Below are 24947 nucleotides of genomic sequence, written 5' to 3'. Positions count from 1 at the left end.
CCCGACTCTATATACCGATTTTCATTAAATTCTGTTAAACCATTTTCTCGTGGCTCGGCGCTGATGTGGACTTAGCAACAAAAGTCGAAATTCATGAATATCTGTGTTATCATAGCCCGTACGGTAAAAATATATAAGACATAAATGATCTGAAATATAATTCTATGTAACTTTAGTTATGTAGTATTTATCGATAGGACCAATATTTGAGAACTGAATTTTAGACCTTTCCCTAAACTACCATTCCACTCAGCGTGATTGTAGTGGCTCATCCCGCGACTTTACATACCGATTTTCATGAAATTCTCTTCAACCGTTTTCTCGTGGTGCGTGTACAGACAGACAGACAAACAGACAGACAGACAGACAGACAGACAGACAGACAGACAGACAGACAGACAGACAGACAGACAGACAGACAGACAGACAGACAGACAGACAGACAGACAGACAGACATTACGGAAAAGTAAAAAAGTGCATTTCCTTGTTACTGTGGACATGACCGATACAGAAATACCATTCTTTTCAAATTCTGAGCAATGTACAGACAAAACTCTTATTATATATATAGATCCCTTTAAAAATAAGGCGTAGGCGTTTTCCATCTACGTTTACCCACCTCGTAGCCTGGGTCGCTATGAGCAGATGGTTTCATCATGGACTATAGCAACATTTACTGTTTATCCTGTGTGTGGTGCTAACCAAAATTTCTTAGCATTCCCTCTATCAATGTCGTACTTAAGTTGGACACGTACTCAAAGAGTTAGCACAAATGTGGGCTCAATTCCAACCTCTGACATCTATTTTAGGCTAGTTTGAGGGCTATAATGTGGGCATCCAACCTCATGCAGTAAAAATTCCGCTCTTGGTCATTCTAGACGTGGTTTTATGTGGGTTCTTTCATCAACTCCAGGAAAAACATGCCCAGGTGGAAAACATGGATCACAACCGCTTATTGCTGATTCTAGCTCCCGTTATACACCAATAAATACACGAGGGTTATATATGCCACTAACCACTCAATTGAGGATGGTTACCTGGTTGTACTTCCTCTTAAAACAAAATCACCACTAACCACTATATTCCACTCGTGTCGAGATTAAGGCCTGAAGGGAGAAAACACATAACAAATTCACAGGGCTCAGCGCACTAAAACGCTTACCAATGCTGTGAATGTATACAAATTCAAGAGATATGAGGCCTTGAATCTTACCACTTCGCTAGTTGTCGCCGGATCCTCTTCACATCTTACTACGATAGTGCCAGAGCTTGACTATGCCATGATGCAAGTAGACTAGTATGTTCCGACGCTGAGGCAGAATGTCTTGACGTTAGAACACACACCGGAAAACTGACGAACGCTACATGATGTTCGTTTCACGTCATAGTTTCAAGGTCATGAATCCAACCAGGTCATCCCCGACACCTATATTTTAAAATAGTTTACTAAAAACAGCTTTGGCAAATTGTGCCAACGGCCATACCGTGTTGAATACACCGGTTCTCGTCCGATCCCCGCAGTTAAGCAACATTGGGCGTGGTCAGTACTTGGATGGGTGACCGCTTGGGAACACCACGTGCCGTTGGCTCAATTCCCTTAGGAAAGTCTCCGTGGCTCAGGCGGCAGCGCGTCGGCCTCTCACCGCTGGGTTCCGTGGTTCAAATCCCGGTCACTCCATCTGAGATTTGTGCTGGACAAAGCGGAGGCGAGACAGGTTTTTCTCCGGGTACTCCGGTTTTCCCTGTCATCTTTCATTTCACCTGCCAGTCATTAATCATTGCCCCAGAGGAGTGCGACAGGCTTCGGCAGTCGGCACAATTCCTATCCTCGCCGCTAGATAGGGGCTTCATTCATTCCATTCCTGACCCGGTCGAATGACTGGAAACAGGCTGTGGATTTTCATTTAGCTTTGGCAAATCCATCCGTTCGTTCTACTGGACCGATTTGCTTCATTTTTGTTATTTTCTTTCCGGAATTATCTGCCGATGAATCAGGAGACATTGACAAGTCTATGTTCAGACAAAGTAATAATAAAATCAATTCATTAAATGATCATTCCAATAATTGCAGGCGAAGGCTTACCCTAACCCGCATTACATTATCTACTTAGCAGGTAGCTAAGTGACTAACACTTTCATTAATATTCTGATATGTGTGATTTTCATCCTTAGTAATGTCATTGCGTTCAACCATGCTTGAATACTATCAAGTTAGAGAGCATACACTTTCTCTGATCACGGACGAATAATATTCCTTGCTAGATACTCTTTGATTCTCTAACTTTTCCCAGATCTCAAATATATACAGCAGATGGCAGAGCGTTCTTAATAACTTAATACTGGTAAGAGAAAAATGTCTACGTACTAACAGACCCCATCATGACATATGCCTTATACATTATCTGGGAACAACTAGCTACACAAGAAAGAGTGAATGCCTGGCAAAAAACGCTCCTTCGAGACTAACCTATGAGCTCACAAGACAACCGTTCTATATAGAGGAACTGTGATTAAAAATACCATTGCCTTCTACGACACAACACCAAGCTGTACATCAAGATCTGCAGGATAAAAAAGCGAATATATGGATAGACGTTTGCCAAAGAAACTGCAGGATGAAGTGAAACCGTACAGTGTCCTGTACAGCTCATGGGAATGATATGGGCCCTTATACTCCATTAAAATTACTCTTAAAGGTCGCGTCAGTGGTAGCAGTATGGGCGAAGGGGATCGAGCGGCGTCATGCCAGAACGGAACCCGCGAAAAGAACGCCTGCGAACAAAGGGAGGACAGGGCAAAAGCCAAGCCCCCGCGGAAATACGCTCTCAACTTGCAGAGAGAGATAGAAGGGGACGCGATGCTGGAGTAGTCAGATACGCCCCGAGGTGGGGCTTAGCTTCCCAGAGTTCCAAACGAACATAAGGAACTTCCGGTTTTTTATGCACGTGTCACGGGTGCCAACGTCGGACTTTGGCGCGTAAACAATGGAATGATATTTTAATCCAGACATAGGAAAATTATGCGAGACACACCAGTGAATAGAGCGGAATTTTCTGCGTTCCCCAGACTAAAAATATGTAATAACTTATGCAGGGGAAGAAATGAGGTCACCAGCTGTCCAGATGTAATATATCGCTAACACATGTGGATACAGCGGCGTCACCCAAGCCAAGAATCGCGCTTAAAAGATAACTCCACCCTCCAAAGGACGCTATGAATTAATCAAAGGCGGGAAGCAAATTACATAAAAACTGCTGATCGTAGGTCCAGCACGCCTGGCTAAAATGAAAGAGGAGACAGAGGGCTACAAAATGCAATATTTCAATATCGTCAATTCTTGGTGTGAAAGGAGCTCTTGTTCTTAATGAACCGTGAACGTTGACGCCCCCAAGCTTCCGGCGGGCAAGATAATATAGACCGGGCAGGCCATTGCAGAGACAGTTGTTCTTTTACGGTCGTGAGACGGACACTGTGTCCCGCGGTGCTCCAGTTACAGTCAGAAACCCCTGACCGCGTACAAAGAAGTGTTATTGTGTCCAAAAGCCTTTGTGTAGTGAACGGGAGGCCAAACGAGCCTAGGTGAATTGTTTCTGTGCTGCGTGTCAAACTAGTAAAAACCGCGAGCATAATTTACGAACAGGTAGCAGAATACGGCTGAGAAACTGCCGGTTTAATGAGTCAGTGAAATTCATAATTTGGTATCACCCAAAGTGTTACTTTGAATCAGGGGCTCGAGTCTCGTGAGCCACCCGATTTTTACTGTGAACGCGCCCGCCGTGGTTTGAAGGACCGTCTTATTCGTGGGTGTAAACTCTGAAATAGAGGACGTGTGACGAGTGTAAAAGTGTTACCCACTTGGATTACTGTAAGATTTCAGCTGTGACGAGTTCCCCAGGATGTCGGACTTGTATGGACCAGGGATGAAGGACTGCACGCCCGCCACCTACCGAGTGGTCATGGAGTACTAAGAACTTCACCATGGGTCTCCCGTGGCAGGAGAAACAACGGCCACCAAACAGATGAGTGATGTCCAAATTTAATTTCTAAGCATGACATAACCCGGGGATAGGATTTGCGTTCTTTTGTAAATATCAAAATGTGTAAGTTAATGCATGTCCTAGATGGAAATTTTATTGATTTTTATAATGTTGAAGTAAAATTCAAGGGAGCTAAATTCCCGGACGACTCATATTTCTTTCTTAATGATTAGCTTATCGTGAGGGTTATATTTTTAGTAATATGTAGAATGTCCTAGCAAAGATGGGAACAAGGTTAGGAGAATATTTGAGTTTCCCGTAGGGGTTGATGGAACAATAGTGCTGGCAAGCAGGGAAACATGTCGAAATGTTGGTAGTCACTGTCCCACGTGGTTGTCGGATCTGCCAGGGAAACTCATGGGTCAGTCAGACAATGCATGCCTAGCTTACAGATATAATCCGTGCATGGACAGCAAGAAAGAAGAAATCCCGACCGGGAGAGGTACATATTGTGTGATTTAGATAGGTGTGTGGAACCATGTGCAAGTCTCCCGTGATTTTTGATTAATTGGCCATAATGGTTTGGAGTGTTTTCTTTTAATCTATAGCCGGGGTGAGACCCAGGGCAGGAGTCCCTAATCTTTGGTCAGAAGGTCTAAATATAAGTGTATTTATGTGGTATGAACGAGGAGCCATGAGAGCCAGATGCCCAAGGGAAGAAGATACGCGATATGAGACATAGTGAGAGGGCCGAATGCCCGAGTAATTTACGATGAAATGAGTTAGAAGTGATTGTGCCCATAGTCGGCGCTCCGCGATAATAATGAGAGAGAATAAAAGAGTATTTTATGGGAATTCCACGATAATATAAATAAGCAAATGAAATGGGCCAAGGATGTGTCCCCGAGACGAGAGGGTGAACGTTTGAGGGAGAGAAGAATCTGAATGGCCGTGCGAAGTGAATGGCCGGCCTTCCTTTTTGTGAATGTCTAGCTCTCGCCCTCGTGACAAAAGGGTCCCGTATCCCATTGTGTTAGGGCTTGGAGCCTGGTCTGCCCGCGTTCTTTTGTGTGGGTTAAATGGCTTAGCTAAGAATACTTGTATAATGATAATATCACGGTAACTTCTTTTAAAGGTATTTAATAAATGAGTAGGGATTCCCCCGATATCCGGCGATATGAGATTGTAGCTATTCTCGGGATCTACAGAAACCCACAGTACCTCTCGGTCGGGAGTCTGCCAGTTCGACTCCGGATTATGACGGCGCCCTTGAGCGAGCTGCTCCAAGCTTGCGCTTTGGGCCGGAGACAGTGATAACCATGCTGTTTCTTTTCTAGGAATGGTTCTCCTGTGTGCATGAAGTGTATATATCCATATATCTGTGTATGTTTCGTAATTGTGTGCACATATTTTTGAGTTCAAACAGAACCTATGTGCACGTTGTGTGGTCTTGGTGATAGATGAGGAGTCCGGGGTTTAGCAAAAATGGTATTTGTGTTTGTTTGTGCATTATGCAAATGTGTCTTTTAATATGATATTATGTAGCGTAGGCCCCGGTTATGTTCGTGCTTAGAACAGCTAGTAATATTTGTGAATAGGGACATCAGATCATCTCACGGTGTGATCGACAGAATAATGTACAAATGTCATGAACGGTATGAATTAATGAGGAAAAATGAACGATAGCAAGTCGCAAAACCTCAATCATACCGTTATGCAGACGACGCCCATGGGCGATTCGTATTTTAAAGAGATTTTATTTTATTTTCCTCCCATACGTGGAGAGTCATTGTATAGAGCTGTGTCAACTTCTTTAAATTGTCATATCTGAATAAATTCATATTCGTAACCCCTATTTTATGATTCTTGTCATTTGTAGCAGTGTTAAGCAGTATCCAATAGGCATTTGAACCCAGAGATCCTACTTTCATATTGTAGACATAAGGCTCCATTTTAAATCTTTGTTTTCTTTCTTCCGAACGTACCACTTCCCCAAGTGCTCAGGCTGCCGGGCCGGCACAGAAAGTAGGAAGGGGAGCGGTTCGAAGCTCGTTAAGCAATTCGACCCGCTCTTCAATCCAATCTCATCCGTGGGTGTTTACCCCGTTACGTGGAGGCATTCTTATGCGTGGGTCATCCATTCGAAGCCCGGTAGGGTGTATACTTGGCGCCCTTCGTGGCAGGGCATTGTTTATAGTTTACGCTGGAGCATTTTTAGTAATAGATAGGCCGCCCCCAGGGAGGATAGTGTGCTATGATGGAGTCAAATTGCCAGGTTCGTGCCACAATCTGATTACATTTGGTATCGAACGGGTTGGCAATTATTTGAAATGGAGTACCCGCCACGTAACCGAACGGATGGAGACGTTAAGCACATGTCCGAAGTGCTAAGATTCATAATTATAGATTGGATACTGCAAGGGTTGTTCAGATTGTGTGATACTCAGCAGGACTGTCATGGTCATCGTACGGGTGTGCGTAAGTCACAACTCGGGATGATAACTCACACAAGATCAGCCGTGAAAGGGAGCGACGTGAATAATAAATAAGATAGGAAAATGACAAGAACAGAAAAATCATGTGTCCAGTTTAAGTGGAAATCCGCATGAGTGTCGCTCATAAATTCAAAATGGATACCCGGGACAGACTATGAAGTCGTCAGTTCGTTGGGAGACAGTGTTATGGTTCTCTCAGTGTGAGGTTAAAACGGCCGGCAAAATTCTTCAAATTTCGCCAGTTACGGGTATCGGCCAAAGATTGTGCGCTGAGGTAACAACATTTGGCAGATATAAGTATGTTTTTCGAGAGGGCTTTGGACGCCGCGGATAGAGCAGGGTACCTCAACCCATGCTCTAATTTTTGCGCAGTGACGGATGCGATGTTGCCAGTTTGAGACGGGTAATTGTCTGCTAACGTCATCTTACCAATCTCAAGGTGATAACATCCATTAGTGACTGGGGTATGCCATGTCTCCGGCATACGTAAAATCGAGCCCACGGTAGGCCGCGCGCGTGTGACCGGAAAACTTATTCCAGGATAAAAGGGCCAACGTAGAATCAGTATTATTATTGTTATTATTATTGTCAAATGATATGATGAAATTTCCTATACAATGAATTGTGACGTTAATATGGTAGGGGGCGTGACACAAGCCGTTTGTAGGCCCAGTTTGGATTGATTTGTTGGAATTTCGAGTAAAGTTAGGTCACGCTGAAATTTGTATTAAATATTTGAATGTATCTATGCTTTCTGTCGATCACCGGTGGTCATTTTCTGCCCACGGGAGATCCGCTTTCTCCAAGATAGAATCTAATATGGACGTGGAGGTCATTAGAGAAATGATGTGCCAATTATTGGCAGAACAAAAGGAACATTTCGAAGAACAATTAGGCAAGCAGGCAGCAGGCTTTAAGGCGCAGTTTGACACGCAGGCAGAGCTTTGCCGGGCTCAGGCGGCTACGAATAAGGCTTCGTTAGACGAGCTCGCAGAGGATATGAGATTAGGTCGTGAACGTAGCGACGAAAACGCCGCGAGATTGGAGGCAAAGATGACCGAAGCGTTAGAGGGGAAGTTGGATGACGTCATCCAGCGAATAAAGCAAGTGGAGATTAGGGTGACAAAGAAGATCGACCTGACGGACACCAGGGTAAGCGCGTGCGAGGAAGAGATGGAGAAGGTGAGCACCCGCTTAGAGGATGTTGCAAGAGACATGCAGGAGGCCAAGGCGGAAGTCCGAGAACTAAGGACACAGACGACGGAGTCCCTCAACAAAGTGGCGAATGAACTCAGGAACGGCATAGCCCAAGTGCAGGATACCGCGACAACCAAATTTAAGGATGTCCAGACGCAGATGTACGATGAGGTCGAGAAGCTACGGAAGGAGATGACCGAAGAAATGGGAGTACGAAGAATCTGTAAAGTTTCTATAGAATATATAGTGAAAGCAGATGGGAACAACGGAGCAGAGAAGGTGGCCACTAAAAGGGATACCGAAATAGACGCATCCGAAACCCAGGGTGACGCCGAGGTAGATGAAACTGACATACGGCGACCATCAGGCTCGGAGATGAGTGACACGGCTGGCGGAGTGTACTCAAGAGTGGAAGAGATAATGGAGATAATAGATGACGTCGCGACAGGCCATCTGGAGGCGAGAGGAGAAGTAGAAACTGAATTGGTAAGAGCAGGAACAGCGAGAATGGCTAAGGACATAGAAGCGTCCGTTGGAGATACTAGGGAGTTGAACTCAGGACTAGAAGATATGGAGTCACGCGTACATCAGGCAGAGATCGAACCCAAACCAGAAGACTTAGTGGAAAGAGATGCGACCCCAGATGTCGAAAAGAAGTCCGAGACGGAAAGGTCAAGGAATGGAGCCAGTGAGTGTGGCTCGCTAATGGACGTAGCAGTAGCCGTGGAACAGAGGGACACGAACTGCTGGGAGCAGGTAGTGAACTCCGAAGAAGAAAGGAAGACATTGGGTCATCTGGGGGCAGAGCTGAAAGAAGGGGGCGAGCTATTTTTAAGTACCCAGGCCATTGTGAGTGGACAAGAGGCGACAGGCGTATCCCTAGCTTAAAATGAAAGAAAGGTCGCTAATGTAAATGTAATGGGAGAAGTAAGTACGAGCGCTAATTCTCGTACGGGGCTAAGTGAACAGGTGGTGAACAAACAGTCTCAACCAGCTGGAGAATCGAACTGGGTATCTCAGCCCAGAAGAAGGAAGAAGAATGTATTAGGTCGACGTAAAAGACGATACCGCTACAAGTACGGATGGTTCACTAGACGGAGAAAATTGCTGTCAGGAAGAGAGGAACGACGCTACGGAAGGACCATGAGATCGCGACCCGTGCAGCGTACCTTACGTAATAATAGAACTCGGAAGAAGGAGGACCGGTGTAGCTACGGGAACGTTAGCACAGGAAAGAAGAAAGAAGGGAAGAGTTGTGAACCTCATCCTAAGGAATGCAGAGGCAGGGGCATCCAATTAGACCTCCACGTCTCAGATTACGATTCCGGAGGGCGAAGAGAGGATCTACAAGATTGATAGCGAATTGTGGTCGCATGTGGAACTGTACATTATGTAAATAAATTTCACCATAGGTGTGAGCAATTTTTTTTCGCCACATATTTTTAAGGGGGCACGAATATATTATTAATTATGCATCATATGAGACCAAGGTGGAATCAAAGGGAGCCCAGGAAGAGTAAAACTGAACTTGCGTGAAGACAACGGTGCAAGATGTCCAGGCATAGGCCGGGAAGTGTCTGAGAGCGAGGAATTATTACCATAGCTTACAGAACCCTACATCGGAACCTAGAGAATAACCCCTACGAAGTACAGTCAATGGACGGAAGAACAGAGACCACTTACAACGCTGCAGATAACCAAATTTTACCACGCCCCAGGACAACACCCTGAAGAAGGTCCGGAGGAAGAAGAACCAGGAGAAGCCGAGGATGACGAGGACAACCCGGATCCAATGGAAGAAATGGAAGCCGATGAAGAAGATGATGCCGTGAATCACATTGTTTTGGAAGAAGGGAGCGAGTCCGAGGCATCAGCCTGTGAAGATTGTCCAGAATGTTCTGAGAGGACCGGTCTTAGGAACGCTTTAATTAATCTATGCTACCAGATACAACTGGAGAACACAGAGTTGACCGAGAAGGTCCACAAGTTACGCGACCATCACCAGTGACTATTTTCCGAGACAGTTTAAAGGGAAAGAAAAATCCCGAGTTCGTGATTTTTCTTTGATGAAGCAGGAGGAGAATGAAACCGTACAGTGTCCTGTACAGCTCATGGGAATGATATGGGCCCTTATACTCCATTAAAATTACTCCTAAAGGTCGCGTCAGTGGTAGCAGTATGGGCGAAGGGGATCGAGCGGCGTCATGCCAGAACGGAACCCGCGAAAAGAACGCCTGCGAACAAAGGGAGGACAGGGCAAAAGCCAAGCCCCCGCGGAAATACGCTCTCAACTTGCAGAGAGAGATAGAAGGGGACGCGATGCTGGAGTAGTCAGATACGCCCCGAGGTGGGGCTTAGCTTCCCAGAGTTCCAAACGAACATAAGGAACTTCCGGTTTTTTATGCACGTGTCACGGGTGCCAACGTCGGACTTTGGCGCGTAAACAATGGAATGATATTTTAATCCAGACATAGGAAAATTATGCGAGACACACCAGTGAATAGAGCGGAATTTTCTGCGTTCCCCAGACTAAAAATATGTAATAACTTATGCAGGGGAAGAAATGAGGTCACCAGCTGTCCAGATGTAATATATCGCTAACACATGTGGATACAGCGGCGTCACCCAAGCCAAGAATCGCGCTTAAAAGATAACTCCACACTCCAAAGGACGCTATGAATTAATCAAAGGCGGGAAGCAAATTACATAAAAACTGCTGATCGTAGGTCCAGCACGCCTGGCTAAAATGAATGAGGAGACAGAGGGCTACAAAATGCAATATTTCAATATCGTCAATTCTTGGTGTGAAAGGAGCTCTTGTTCTTAATGAACCGTGAACGTTGACGCCCCCAAGCTTCCGGCGGGCAAGATAATATAGGCCGGGCAGGCCATTGCAGAGACAGTTGTTCTTTTACGGTCGTGAGACGGACACTGTGTCCCGCGGTGCTCCAGTTACAGTCAGAAACCCCTGACCGCGTACAAAGAAGTGTTATTGTGTCCAAAAGCCTTTGTGTAGTGAACGGGAGGCCAAACGAGCCTAGGTGAATTGTTTCTGTGCTGCGTGTCAAACTAGTAAAAACCGCGAGCATAATTTACGAACAGGTAGCAGAATACGGCTGAGAAACTGCCGGTTTAATGAGTCAGTGAAATTCATAATTTGGTATCACCCAAAGTGTTACTTTGAATCAGGGGCTCGAGTCTCGTGAGCCACCCGATTTTTACTGTGAACGCGCCCGCCGTGGTTTGAAGGACCGTCTTATTCGTGGGTGTAAACTCTGAAATAGAGGACGTGTGACGAGTGTAAAAGTGTTACCCACTTGGATTACTGTAAGATTTCAGCTGTGATGAGTTCCCCAGGATGTCGGACTTGTATGGACCAGGGATCAAGGACTGCACGCCCGCCACCTACCGAGTGGTCATGGAGTACTAAGAACTTCACCATGGGTCTCCCGTGGCAGGAGAAACAACGGCCACCAAACAGATGAGTGATGTCCAAATTTAATTTCTAAGCATGACATAACCCGGGGATAGGATTTGCGTTCTTTTGTAAATATCAAAATGTGTAAGTTAATGCATGTCCTAGATGGAAATTTTATTGATTTTTATAATGTTGAAGTAAAATTCAAGGGAGCTAAATTCCCGGACGACTCATATTTCTTTCTTAATGATTAGCTTATCGTGAGGGTTATATTTTTAGTAATATGTAGAATGTCCTAGCAAAGATGGGAACAAGGTTAGGAGAATATTTGAGTTTCCCGTAGGGGTTGATGGAACAATAGTGCTGGCAAGCAGGGAAACATGTCGAAATGTTGGTAGTCACTGTCCCACGTGGTTGTCGGATCTGCCAGGGAAACTCATGGGTCAGTCAGACAATGCATGCCTAGCTTACAGATATAATCCGTGCATGGACAGCAAGAAAGAAGAAATCCCGACCGGGAGAGGTACATATTGTGTGATTTAGATAGGTGTGTGGAACCATGTGCAAGTCTCCCGTGATTTTTGATTAATTGGCCATAATGGTTTGGAGTGTTTTCTTTTAATCTATAGCCGGGGTGAGACCCAGGGCAGGAGTCCCTAATCTTTGGTCAGAAGGTCTAAATATAAGTGTATTTATGTGGTATGAACGAGGAGCCATGAGAGCCAGATGCCCAAGGGAAGAAGATACGCGATATGAGACATAGTGAGAGGGCCGAATGCCCGAGTAATTTACGATGAAATGAGTTAGAAGTGATTGTGCCCATAGTCGGCGCTCCGCGATAATAATGAGAGAGAATAAAAGAGTATTTTATGGGAATTCCACGATAATATAAATAAGCAAATGAAATGGGCCAAGGATGTGTCCCCGAGACGAGAGGGTGAACGTTTGAGGGAGAGAAGAATCTGAATGGCCGTGCGAAGTGAATGGCCGGCCTTCCTTTTTGTGAATGTCTAGCTCTCGCCCTCGTGACAAAAGGGTCCCGTATCCCATTGTGTTAGGGCTTGGAGCCTGGTCTGCCCGCGTTCTTTTGTGTGGGTTAAATGGCTTAGCTAAGAATACTTGTATAATGATAATATCACGGTAACTTCTTTTAAAGGTATTTAATAAATGAGTAGGGATTCCCCCGATATCCGGCGATATGAGATTGTAGCTATTCTCGGGATCTACAGAAACCCACAGTACCTCTCGGTCGGGAGTCTGCCAGTTCGACTCCGGATTATGACGGCGCCCTTGAGCGAGCTGCTCCAAGCTTGCGCTTTGGGCCGGAGACAGTGATAACCATGCTGTTTCTTTTCTAGGAATGGTTCTCCTGTGTGCATGAAGTGTATATATCCATATATCTGTGTATGTTTCGTAATTGTGTGCACATATTTTTGAGTTCAAACAGAACCTATGTGCACGTTGTGTGGTCTTGGTGATAGATGAGGAGTCCGGGGTTTAGCAAAAATGGTATTTGTGTTTCTTTGTGCATTATGCAAATGTGTCTTTTAATATGATATTATGTAGCGTAGGCCCCGGTTATGTTCGTGCTTAGAACAGCTAGTAATATTTGTGAATAGGGACATCAGATCATCTCACGGTGTGATCGACAGAATAATGTACAAATGTCATGAACGGTATGAATTAATGAGGAAAAATGAACGATAGCAAGTCGCAAAACCTCAATCATACCGTTATGCAGACGACGCCCATGGGCGATTCGTATTTTAAAGAGATTTTATTTTCTTTTTTTTTTTGCTAGAGGCTTTACGTCGCACCGACACAGATAGGTCTTATGGCGACGGTGGGATAGGAAAGGCCTAGGAGTTGGAAGGAAGCGGCCGTGGCCTTAATTAAGGTACAGCCCCAGCATTTGCCTGGTGTGAAAATGGGAAACCACGGAAAACCATTTTCAGGGCTGCCGATAGTGGGATTCGAACCTACTATCTCCCGGATGCTTTTATTTTCTTTTCCTCCCATACGTGGAGAGTCATTGTATAGAGCTGTGTCAACTTCTTTAAATTGTCATATCTGAATAAATTCATATTCGTAACCCCTATTTTATGATTCTTGCCATTTGTAGCAGTGTTAAGCAGTATCCAATAGGCATTTGAACCCAGAGATCCTACTTTCATATTGTAGACATAAGGCTCCATTTTAAATCTTTGTTTTCTTTCTTCCGAACGTACCACTTCCCCAAGTGCTCAGGCTGCCGGGCCGGCACAGGAAGTAGGAAGGGGAGCGGTTCGAAGCTCGTTAAGCAATTCGACCCGCTCTTCAATCCAATCTCATCCGTGGGTGTTTACCCCGTTACGTGGAGGCATTCTTATGCGTGGGTCATCCATTCGAAGCCCGGTAGGGTGTAGAAGTCAGAATGGATGAATACTGACTACAAACTGGAGCATACCGTAACGCTCTTCTTATTAAGTGTTCGTAAAACCATTGAAAAGGACAGGCAAAACAATATGACTACGACAGGCGTATCAAGACGAGTTATCTGACCTGTTTATAACGAATGCTGCGGAGAACATGAACAGGCAAAGCCAGTAAGTACCACGTAGTTCAGAACGAATCGGCAGATGAAGACACAAATGGACAATGAGTGCAGGGACTCTTTTACTTTAGACTACAGAAATCAAATAATAAATTACAGTATTTAACTTTTAATCACATTTATTTTACATTTATTTGATACGAAACAGTGACGGACGAATGACCGAATGAACACTGACCTCTCGTGTAGCCATGTCTTGTCATCTGCCCGAAAGTCATAAACCACTCGTGGTTCGAGAACCAATGCATGACATAGACTAACTTCAAAAATTATTACCCATGTTTACATCTAATATTTATATTTCAACTAAAGGAAAAAATTTAGAAGGCAGGCTTATCACGTTTCTGTCAACTAAAAGCTCCAATAAAATACAAATTAAAAATTTGTAGCGCAAAAAATAAGTAATGAGACGAAATTATTATTTTCTTTTTTACTAGTTGCTGTACGTCGTACCGACGCAGATAGGTCTTATGAGGACGATGGGACAGGAAAGGCCTAGGTGTGGGAAGAAAGCGGCCCTGGCCTTAATTAAGGTACATCCCTGGTATTTGCCTGGTGCACCCCTGTGGGTGGGGGCGGTAGAATAACACCCACGGTATCCCCTGCCTGTCGTAAGAGGCGACTAAAAAGGGCCTCAGGGGCTCTGAACTTTTGAGCGTGGGTTGGCGACCACGAGGCCCTCAGCTGAGTCCTGGCATTGCTTCCACTTACTTGTGCCAGGCTCCTCACTTTCATCTATCCTATCCGACCTCTCTTGGTCCACTCTTGTTCTTTTCCTACCCCGACGCTATTAGGTTTGCGAGGGCTAGGGAGTCTTTCATTTTCACGCCCTTCGTGCCCTTGTCTTCCTTTGGCCGATGTCTTCATTTTTCGAAGTGTCGGACCCCTTCCATATTTTCCCTCTGATTAGTGTTGTATAGAGGATGGTTGCCTAGTTGTACTTCCTCTTAAAACAATAATCACCACCATTTGCCTATTGTGAAAATGGGAAACCATCCTCGGGGTTGCCGGCAGTGGGGTTCGAACCGACTATCTCCCGAATACTGGATACTGGCCGCACTTAAGCAACTGCAGCTATCGAGCTCGGTGCGAAACATTTCACATATTGATTAAGAACATGCTTCTATAGCATACGAAATAGAAAGCCACTTATACAACGATAACAAGGAAAACAAACATAAAACATTTTGAACATGATTTTGATGCCAAGGGAGGCATATGTAGAATCAGAAATCCTGCTGTTGTACGTGACGGCTGATACAAACAAGACCTCCGGTTTTACGTGGAAGCCGAACTACAGGAACATTATTTCAGCCCGGCTCCATGGTTAAATGGTTAGCGTGCTGGCCTTTGGCCACAGGGGTCCAGGGTTCGATTCCCGGCAGGGTCAGGGATTTTAACCATAATTGGTTAATTTCGCTGGAACGGGAGCTGGGTGTATGTGTCGTCTTCATCAACATTTCATCCTCATCACGACGCGCAGGTCGCCTACGGGAGGCAAATCAAAAGACCTGCATTTGGCGAGCCGAACATGTCGTCGGACACTGCCGGCACTAAAAGTCATACGACCGGGCGAGTTGGCCGTGCGCGTAGAGGCGCGCGGCTGTGAGCTTGCATCCGGGAGATAGTAGGTTCGAATCCCACTATCGGCAGCCCTGAAAATAGTTTTCCGTGGTTTCCCATTTTCACACCAGGCAAATGCTGGGGTTGTACCTTAATTAAGGCCACGGCCGCTTCCTTCCAACTCCTAGGCCTTTCCTATCCCATCGTCGCCATAAGACCTATCTGTGCCGGTGCGACGTAAAGCCCGTAGCAAAAAAAAAAAGTCATACGCCATTTCATTTACTTTATTTCAACATTCCACAAACATTGGTCGGAATTCAAACAGCGGCCACCTTGGTGAGGAAGCAGTGAAGATATTAGTCGGATATCAAACTCCTTAAGAGGTGGCAATATTACAACGAGTAACGTTAATATGGCTATGACTTTCCTTCTGACTGGATCTTGTGTTAAGCAACGTAAAGGAATAGATAAATCGATGTGAGTTGAAGTTCTACAACAGTTTGCAATTTTATGTTTTTAAAAAGAGTACAAAACGAAAGAAACATTTATGAAAATAAATATCTATATCTAACTGTTTGTGGTGTGGGTTACTGTAGTCACGTCCTAGTTCGCGAACCATGGGCCTGGTAAGTGGACCTGAGAGTCGGGATACCAGGGCTAGGACCATACAATCCACCAGTGGTCTCTAGCCCGTTAGAGGAAAGTTTCTGTTGCAAATGTATGGCGGGTTTGTAGCTTCATCAGGCGAATATTTATTCGTTCCACAGAATGAACTTATTTCTACACCCAATTAGTTTGTGAAGTTCACGGTTCCTACTTTCTCAAATTTCATATTTCCCTTTATTATTATTATTATTATTATTATTATTATTATTTCAGGGATCAACCTCTAATTCCGTTATTTTTCCCTGGTCGGACCTCCCTTCGCTACTTTTTCTTTCATGACCAGGACTGAATTACGTTTTAATGCATTTTTGATTTTAAAGTTCTCATTTTCCAGGGATCAACCTCTAATTCCGTATAATCAGAAATGTCTTTGACTGATAATGTCAATGTCAAATTTCCTTACCTCATCAATCATCTACAGATAGCCTCATTACTCGTAACAATATGTAGGTGCTTATTCTGATATACAACTCAACGTGTAACTTGTGCAGACATTCAGCATACGCCTCTCAGGACGAGATTTACCCAGAGGAAGACAGAATATTTCCCTACCAGCGTCACCTATCAGATCAACTCTATTGTGCTCTACACTTCTCGATATAACTCAGGACAAAACTGTGCTCAATTCCCTGACTGGCGCTGTCTGAAAATTGGTTTTGTTTTGCGCTTGTCTCACACACTCGCGAGAGAAACCGTGATCGAATATCGAACCAACTTTTTCTCGCCTTGCTCTTGCTTCCTCGTTCGTCCTTGCAATTAATTTTTCCCTCCTTTATTGAAGGAAGGAAGTAAAGACCGCCTGTTCCGTTCTAATTGAGGAGACTGCCAAAGAGGAAGGTGATAATGCTTGCCGGCCAACAGTTAAAGACCGCAAGTTTGCCAGCCACACGTTTGCTATTGGAACGCTACATGGAAATGTGTGACTTCGTAAGGGAGGAAATCGTCCTTTCCTCTACCCTTCCCTCCCTAGGGCTCAAGCTGTGTGTTATGGCTGAATGTGGTACTGCTTGTTTTTTTCCTTCTTCTATCTCTGACCTCCCTTCGCTACTTTTTCTTTCATGACCAGGACTGAATTACGTTTTAATGCATTTTTTTATTTTAATGTTCGCATTTTCCAGGGATCTACCTCTAATTCCGTATAATTAGAAATGTCTTTGACTGATAACGTCAATGTCATTTTTCCTTACCTCATCAATAAAATAATAATTACAATATAAATATATTGACTTTACGTTGCATTACTTTTAAGGTTTTGAAAGACGCCGAGGTGTCGGAATGTTGTCGCGCAGGTGTTCTTTTATGTGTCTGTAAATCTACCGAAACGAGACTGACATATTTGAGCATCTTCAAATACCACTATACTGAGCCTAGGTAAAACCCGCCGAGTTGGGCTCAGCTACTGGCTGAACCACTCAGCTCGGCTCTCATCAATTGGTCCATGACACGTTTATTTATATGTATAACGATATATATCAAGGTAATAAGCGAACAATTGTACCACAATAATAATAATAATAATAATAATAATAATAATAATAATAATAATAATAATAATAATAATCTTAGTCATCATGTCCGACTCGTTGGCTGAATGGTCAGCGTACTGGCCTTCGGTTCATAGGGTCCCGGGTTCGATTCTCGGCCGGGTCGGGGATTTTAACCTTCATTGGTTAATTCCAATGGGTCGGGGGCTGGGTGTTTGTGCTGTCCTCAACATTCCTGCAACTCACACACCACACATAACACTATCCTCCACCACAATAAAACGCAGTTACCTACAAATGGCAGATGCCGCCCACCCTCATCGGAGGGTCTGCCTTACAAGGGCTGCACTCGGCTAGAAATAGCCACACGAAATTATTATTATTATTGCAATAACGAAATCTTGACTTAGTGTGGCTAATAATTTTGAAGATAAAGAAATCATCATCATCATCATCATCATCGATTCTCCGCCTATCAGCAGGTCTCCTGAATACCATTCAAAAGAGAAAGAAGAATGTGTTAGGTCACTGTTTACGAAGGAAATGGTTATTAACACAGGCAATGGAAGGAAAAATTGCAGGGAGAAGGATGACAGGAAGAAAGAGGTATCAGTGTGAAAATTAATGGAAGATACTAAAAGTCTAAAAGGATGACAGAAGACACACATCGGCTTGGAAAATGCATGCGAAAACCTGCTGATAGGCGGAGAATCGATGATGATGATGATGATGATAATTTCTTTATCTTCAAAATTATTAGCCACACTAAGTCAAGATTTCGTTATTGCAAATTCTCGCTTGTTTACCATATCTTCTTCCAATTCAAATACGTCAACGTCTACGGGAAAAGTCCCGGTCTATAAATAAACAACCAGTCTCGTCCCCGTCTGATATATGCTTCCTTAAACCAGGAACCCGCCTCGTACCCGGCATTCTCATGCATCGAGGCGAAGGTGATATGTTTCCCGAACGGTATGGTTAAAAACGATAAAACTTGATTAGTTTTGTACCTTGAAGCCAACAGGCTATTACGTGATTAACCCCATTTTTGTCGGTGAAACCGACCACGGCGACGACCCAGGCCCAGCCATCCTTTTCAATGTGAAGCAAGTAACACATTAAAAGAAACATCTAAGAAACCCCAATGTGGGTTGAGCGGACTCTAAAACGGAACGGATCAGCAAAGAATCAAGTCAACAATCTACATAGTTATGAGTGATCAGTGCCGACCAAACTTACGTTTAAAAATAATAGCTCCCCGGCGGGAATGGGTATCCAACTGAATGCGATGGATATGTTATCCACCAGCTAAGCTCGGCGATCAACAAATAATGCTTTACATGACAGCCACTAGAAAAAATCAGCACAGTTGTTAGATGTTCTATTTCGGTTATTTCTCAGTTGTTCACCATGTTCTATTTCGGGAGTTAGGCTCCTCTCTTCCAGATTTTCTATCCAGCTTTCTTTGAATTCTGTACCTAATGTTCTCTTACAACCCCGATAGTAATTGTGGTTTACCTTAGACAGGTGCAGTCTGTGAATATGCCACCTTCCAAAGGCTTTCAGTTTCTTTTGCTGGTATCTGTGGGGCTGGAATTCCTCCTACATTGATTAAAATCTTCATAGGTTATGATTACATCGTTTCCCAAAACCAAAATTACCACAACAGTAGTAGTAGCAGTTGTAGTAGTAATAATAATAGTAGTAGTAGTAGTAGTAGTAGTAGTAGGAGGAGGAGGAGGAGGACGAATAATAATATGATGGGGATATTGGTAATTAGAAGAAACAGAGATATGTGTGTCTCAGCACAAGATTATGTAGCCGTCAGGAATCGATGCTATTCTATACCAGCCTTTCCGTTCTAAATAATCTGTCATAATTGTACACGTTGCAAAGTACTCTTTTACTTAAAACAAGGGCCCCTTCAAAGTAGTTATCGCAGGCTAGATAATGTTTTAACATGATTTTTTAGATAATTACCCTAATTATGATTTTGGAACTAAGTACCTCTTTATCATAGCTTCGGCTCTCTCTGGTTCTCAAACGTAAAGAGGCAATCAAAAACTCGTTATAAGTTTTCAGCAACGAGCTGCAGAAGGCCATTTAGTTCGAGCTACTTAATCGTCACGCTGAGTTGAAGCCATTCTGTAGAAAGTAATGTTTCAAGGCACGCGGTTTAGTTCTACTCATACCTAAGTTGCAGTGAATATTACAAATTATATTTTCAACAACGTAGCCTGACAAATGCCAAACTTCTTGTTTCGGGAACTACCACTGAAATACAGTAATTTATTCACCAAGTTTTAGGAACTTGCTTTAATATTCACTATTTACAGAATGGTAGCCAAGTGGCTGGCGAAGTAGTTTCTTTGCCAGAGATTGCAGCTTTGACGCCGACTAGGTCAATGGATACTGTTAAGACATACACAGGTCACACCATTCCCTTCATATCGACATGTAACAGAACACTGGTGTACACATTTGGTGCCTAAAGCCTAGTGCTATTCCAGTCCTGAATGTTGGCATAATATAAAACACTGTAAAATATGAAAATATACCGATAATTTTCAAAATTAAAAATCGCAGGCTATATTTCACTCAATGAGTTGAATATGCTAGACTTGAGAAAAAATAGAGATTTACTACCTAATCAATACACACCTCCAACCACATTCTTTAATTTCCATACTTATTATTATTATTATTATTATTATTATTATTATTATTATTATTATTATTATTAGTATTATTGTTATTATTACTATCGATATGGTGTACATGTTAATAAGCCTACATTTATTAATAAGAAGATAGCACATTGGATGCAACTACCTTTCAACTACGCACTTTACATTCTTCTCAACTAGACTATTCCATGGATGCTCTGCAGCAGCTCAAGTGTGAAGTTCTCATCTTTGGTTTATTTAGTCTTAACATTATATATTTGGCCATCTTTCGGTGACTTTATGAACTTTTCATCAAAGAAGTTAATAATATATATTTAGTCATCTTGTGGTAAATTTATCGAATTCTTATCAATGAGCTCCATTATATTTGTTTTCAATTGTCTCAATAATATCAAGTACGATATCTATGAAGGAGGATCATCAAGATATATTTATCGTATGTCGTTAGACTACTACATTCATGATTTCTTTTCATATGTATTTATTTATGTACTATTAATTTTTAAGTGTTTGTGTTCTGACGATGTCCCTAAGAGCCGAAACATATCCACATATGTTAGATGAATAATTTTTAGATTATATTGTGTATTGATTAGGTGGTAAATCTATCTTTCTACCTAGATCAAATACATACATTGTTATAAGGTCTAGATTGTTTCAGTTACTATAATTGAGTTGAATTAGACGTTCGCTGTTGTGCTGAAATTAAGTGATTGTGATAGATTTCAACTGCAAATCAGGATGGCGAAAGCATTATTGTCAGTGGGTATTCATTCTTATTCTTATTCTTCTTGACAGTACCATATCAGGTCCCCCTGACGTTGGCGATCACTGCGGCGAATGCAGTACGATCTCTTGCTAAGTGGAAAAGTCTTTCAACACCGTGAATTCCAGTCCATTCTTTGATGTTTCCAAGCCATGATGTTCGCCTCCTCCCGACACCTCTTCGATCCTGTATTTTGCCTTGTACAATCCGCTGTAAGATGAGGTCACGGTCATTTCTAAGGATGTGGCCAAGGTAAGAGATCTTCCGGTTTTAATGTTTGAACGAGTTCCCGACTTGCTCTTTCCCTTCTGAGTACTTCTTGGTTCGTTAGTCGTGCAACCCACGAAATCCTGAGCATACTACGGTGGATCCACATTTCAAAGGCTTCCAAGCGTTTCACTGATATATTCTTGAGAGTCCACGTTTCCACACCATGTAGCAAGGCTGATCATATATAGCACTTGACTATCCTCTGTCTTAGTTTTAAATTTAAGTAGTCGTTGCGAAAAATAATAATTCATTTTTGTAAATATTATTCGTGCTATTGCTATACTCTGTTTCACTTCTTTCTCAGGATCAAGTTGTTCAGTGACAATGGCACCCAGATATTTAAAAGTCGTTACTATCTCAATCTTTGCGTTGTTTAGTTGCAAAATTGCCTCAGCATTGGCACGTCTGCTGAAGATCATGAACTTGGTCTTGTTTACATTTATTTTTAGTCCCAAGTCCTCACTTACTTCACTAATATTTTTGAGCAGGAGTTGGAGACCTTCAAAATAAAAACATAAAAAAATATTACAGTAAATCACAAAATTGTGCTAGGGTAGTCAAAACACCCCACTTGGTAAAATTAAGTTTGTCAAAAAGCATGGCAATGGGAGGGCTATGAATAAGATGATCAACTGACATTTTCGTCTTTAAAAAAAACTCGTTTGAATCTAAGACTTGAAACAGAGCTGTCATGGTGGAAGAATGGCGTGAAGCCTATCCGTCTTCGTGCCACGAAGTATCCTGTCTGCTTTAACGAGCGTTAAATTAGCACAACATAACAGCAAACAAAGCACGTCAAATGCCTCTCAATATATTTCAAATAATCAAACTAAAAATGATCTTGCTTTTTACCTCCAATCCAGTAGTTTTTCCTGAATACCTTGAACATAACACCGTAGTTAATAATGAAAACAAGAACGATAACAAGTAACGGCACTTTTCTCCCGAAATTATTATTATTATTATTATTATTATTATTATTATTATTATTATTATTATTATCATCATCAATAATTCCAGCCTAGCAGTCTAAGGGTAGAAAGCCTGCGTCTTACTCGGAGGCCCCGAGTTCGATTCCTGACTAGGTCAAGGAATTTTACCCGGACCTAAGGGATAAATAGAGGTCCACTCAACCTGTATGAGAGCATACTGATGAGCTATCTGACGGTGAGATATCTGCATCGGTCTAGAAAGCCAGGAATAACGGTCGAGGGGACCACGCGTCACCTCGTAATGTGCAGACCTTCGGTTGAGCAGGAGTCGTTTGGTAGGTCAAAGCCTATAATGATTGAACTTGTTAGCACTCTTTTGGTTTTCACAATACCTCTTCATCCTCTCGCTGTGTTCCTTTTTACGTTGTTCAGTCTATCCTGTATTTAATCGGATGTGCTTTACAGAAATTTGTGTTTGTGAACTAAGGTTCTGAATGGTTCTTGAAAGGTTTTTTTCATTAATGCCAATTTCATTGAAGTCTTCACTGATATCTTTTAGCCAATTATTGTGATTTTTCATTGATAAGGCTAAGTTAAAAATTTTCCTTGCGAGCCTGTTATTATCCATTCTATATAAGTGACCATAAAATTGTAATAGCCGTTCCCTGAATATATGTGGTTTTTTTCTGTAACTTGATAGATTTCATGTTATTTCTTTTTCAGCCAAATTCCATTTTCGTATTTTGATCCTAAGATTTTTCCTGAGGATTTTTCTTTCTTGTTTTTCGATCATCTTTAGTCGAGATATTAATGTATTATTGTATTAGTTTAAATAATTTAATCATTTTATTTATAATAAACAGTAATTAACATGTTTGTACAATTAGAGCAGTATTTTCCGAAAGTAGCTCGTAAGAAAGTCGATCAAATTTTTGAATTTTGTTACTGGCTTAGGGAACTATTTTTTTTTTCAATCTTCCGTACGTCGCTCCGACACAGATAGATCTTAGGGCGACGATAGGGTAGGAGAGAGAGCTAAGAGTGGAAAGAAGCAACCACACCCTTAATTAAGGTACAGACCCAGCATTTGCCTGATGTGAAAATGGAGAACTACGGAAAACCATCTTCAGGGCTGCCGACAGTGGGGTTCGAATTCACTATCTCCTGAATGCATGCCGATGGCACGAAACCCAAACCGTACAGCTACTTGCTCGGTGCTTACGGAAATCATTTCGGCTGCTTGATCCGCAGTTTGATATTTAACATGTTATTTAAACTAATGACTAGAAAGAAATATCCATAGAAGTCTTTAATAGCACTGGCTTTCTTTATCGTCTTCGAATATCGCCGTAAGAACGTGCTCAATTGTATTGTAGGAAGTGGGTATGTAGAGAACAATCCTAACCTCAAATACATAGTGCTGATGATCAAAGATGTTCTCGGTCGCTAAAAGAAATTGGCGATGGTGACAGTAGCAGGAGTAACACCCTATAATTACAGTCTTTCCAGAGTCAATACTTTCTTGCACTTAAATATTGTCGCCAGGAATGTTAACTCAAGAATCTTGTCCAGGAATTCCTTTTACTTCCAGTGAACTACGAAAGAATGCGAATTATTCTGTCGTCCTGTCTGACTGCTGTTTTCCTGCCGCTAAGACAAGGACTAAGTACAGCTGCCGCAGTCGTAGTGGGAGTGGATTATTCAGATGAATTCAACCAAAATCATTTCAATGAATGCCTCCCCTCCCTCTCTCGCTTCCTTGCTGAGGCGTGCAATGGAAAGGGATTGTGCTATCTAAACACTCTCTGCGCCGACCCAATTCGCATTTCTCTTCACCGAATCTCATTTGAATGACAATTGAGCTTCGACTCTAAACAAATCACGGGGCCCTTCTTCTTCTGCTGCTGCTGTCTTGTGTGAGTCGATAGAGGAAGAGGAAGAGGAGGAGTATGCAGAGGGGTTGGGGGGGGGGGGGTAGAGTAAACAAAGCGACGAAGGAAGGTTTGCTCATGTCAGCCAGTCTGGCGAGAAAAGGAATCTTGATGGGTACGACTGCTTCAAAGTGAAACTTTCCCTTAAAGACTAACAGTAACTTGGATGATTTTAGGACGACGACCAAGTACGGAACAGCAACTTGAAATTGGCAATTCCCGTTTTCAAAATAACTGTGATCCCACCCTGTAAAAAATGTTCAAGTATGCCGAAGGAAAATGAGGGCTAAGTATTTTCCCCGGGGAGTGGGCCCAGGAGAAGTATCGGTAAGGAATTGGTATGTGTAACTGTAGGTAAATCAGAGAGGGAAGCTGGAGATCAGGGAAGTGTTACAGCGGAGGTGTGAGGCAAGAGGAAAGGGAAAGGTAGGAATAGGAAAAGGGGTTGGAAGATGGAGAACAGAACAGAGGAGAAGTAGGTTCTGCAGGCGTCCGAGGATTTAAGAAAGGAGGGGATCTAATGAGAAGGGCGAGGATGAGGTTCTGGTCACGGGTGACTCAATTGTTAGAGCCTATGTGGGGAAAGTGTATGAAGGAAAGGGAACCATGCCAGAGTGTTATCCAGGAAGTATGTAAAGGAAGATGTTGAGGAAAATAGAAGGGAAGGAGAAAGGTAAGAAGAAGATGGTAATTTTCCACATTGGTACCAACAACTTAAGGTAAGCAGGAATAGGAACTAAAATAATTGGGGATGTGTGGGAACGATATGTGGACATGGAGAGGCTGGTATCAGCTCGGACAAGTCTGGAGACGCACAATATGAACTTCCAGCCTTTACAACGGTGCGCTATAAGGTCTTCACAGCCAATTTCGAGCAAAAAAGAAGACAATTCACCATTGTGGCACTTTCACCCTTTTTCATTTTCACTCTTCAATTGTGTAAACGATTACTTGTCATGGGATTTAC

The 24947-nt window shown here is 42.8% G+C and overlaps 1 protein-coding gene and 1 non-coding gene across 3 annotated transcripts in view; one reads left to right on the top strand and one right to left on the bottom strand.

The window, feature by feature from the left end:
• Positions 1-24947, bottom strand: part of Pgant9 (polypeptide N-acetylgalactosaminyltransferase 9) — a 455552-nt gene that overhangs the window by 244595 nt on the left and 186010 nt on the right. The window lies entirely within an intron of this gene.
• LOC136872821 (5S ribosomal RNA) lies at positions 1472-1590 on the top strand. Its single transcript, XR_010859992.2, has one exon. It is a non-coding gene; the product is annotated as a 5S ribosomal RNA (ribosomal RNA).

Source organism: Anabrus simplex, chromosome 4 (assembly GCF_040414725.1).
Source record: "Anabrus simplex isolate iqAnaSimp1 chromosome 4, ASM4041472v1, whole genome shotgun sequence".
In the NCBI taxonomy this organism is placed as follows: Eukaryota; Metazoa; Arthropoda; class Insecta; order Orthoptera; family Tettigoniidae; genus Anabrus; species Anabrus simplex.
This window is presented reverse-complemented; position numbering and strand designations above follow the sequence as displayed.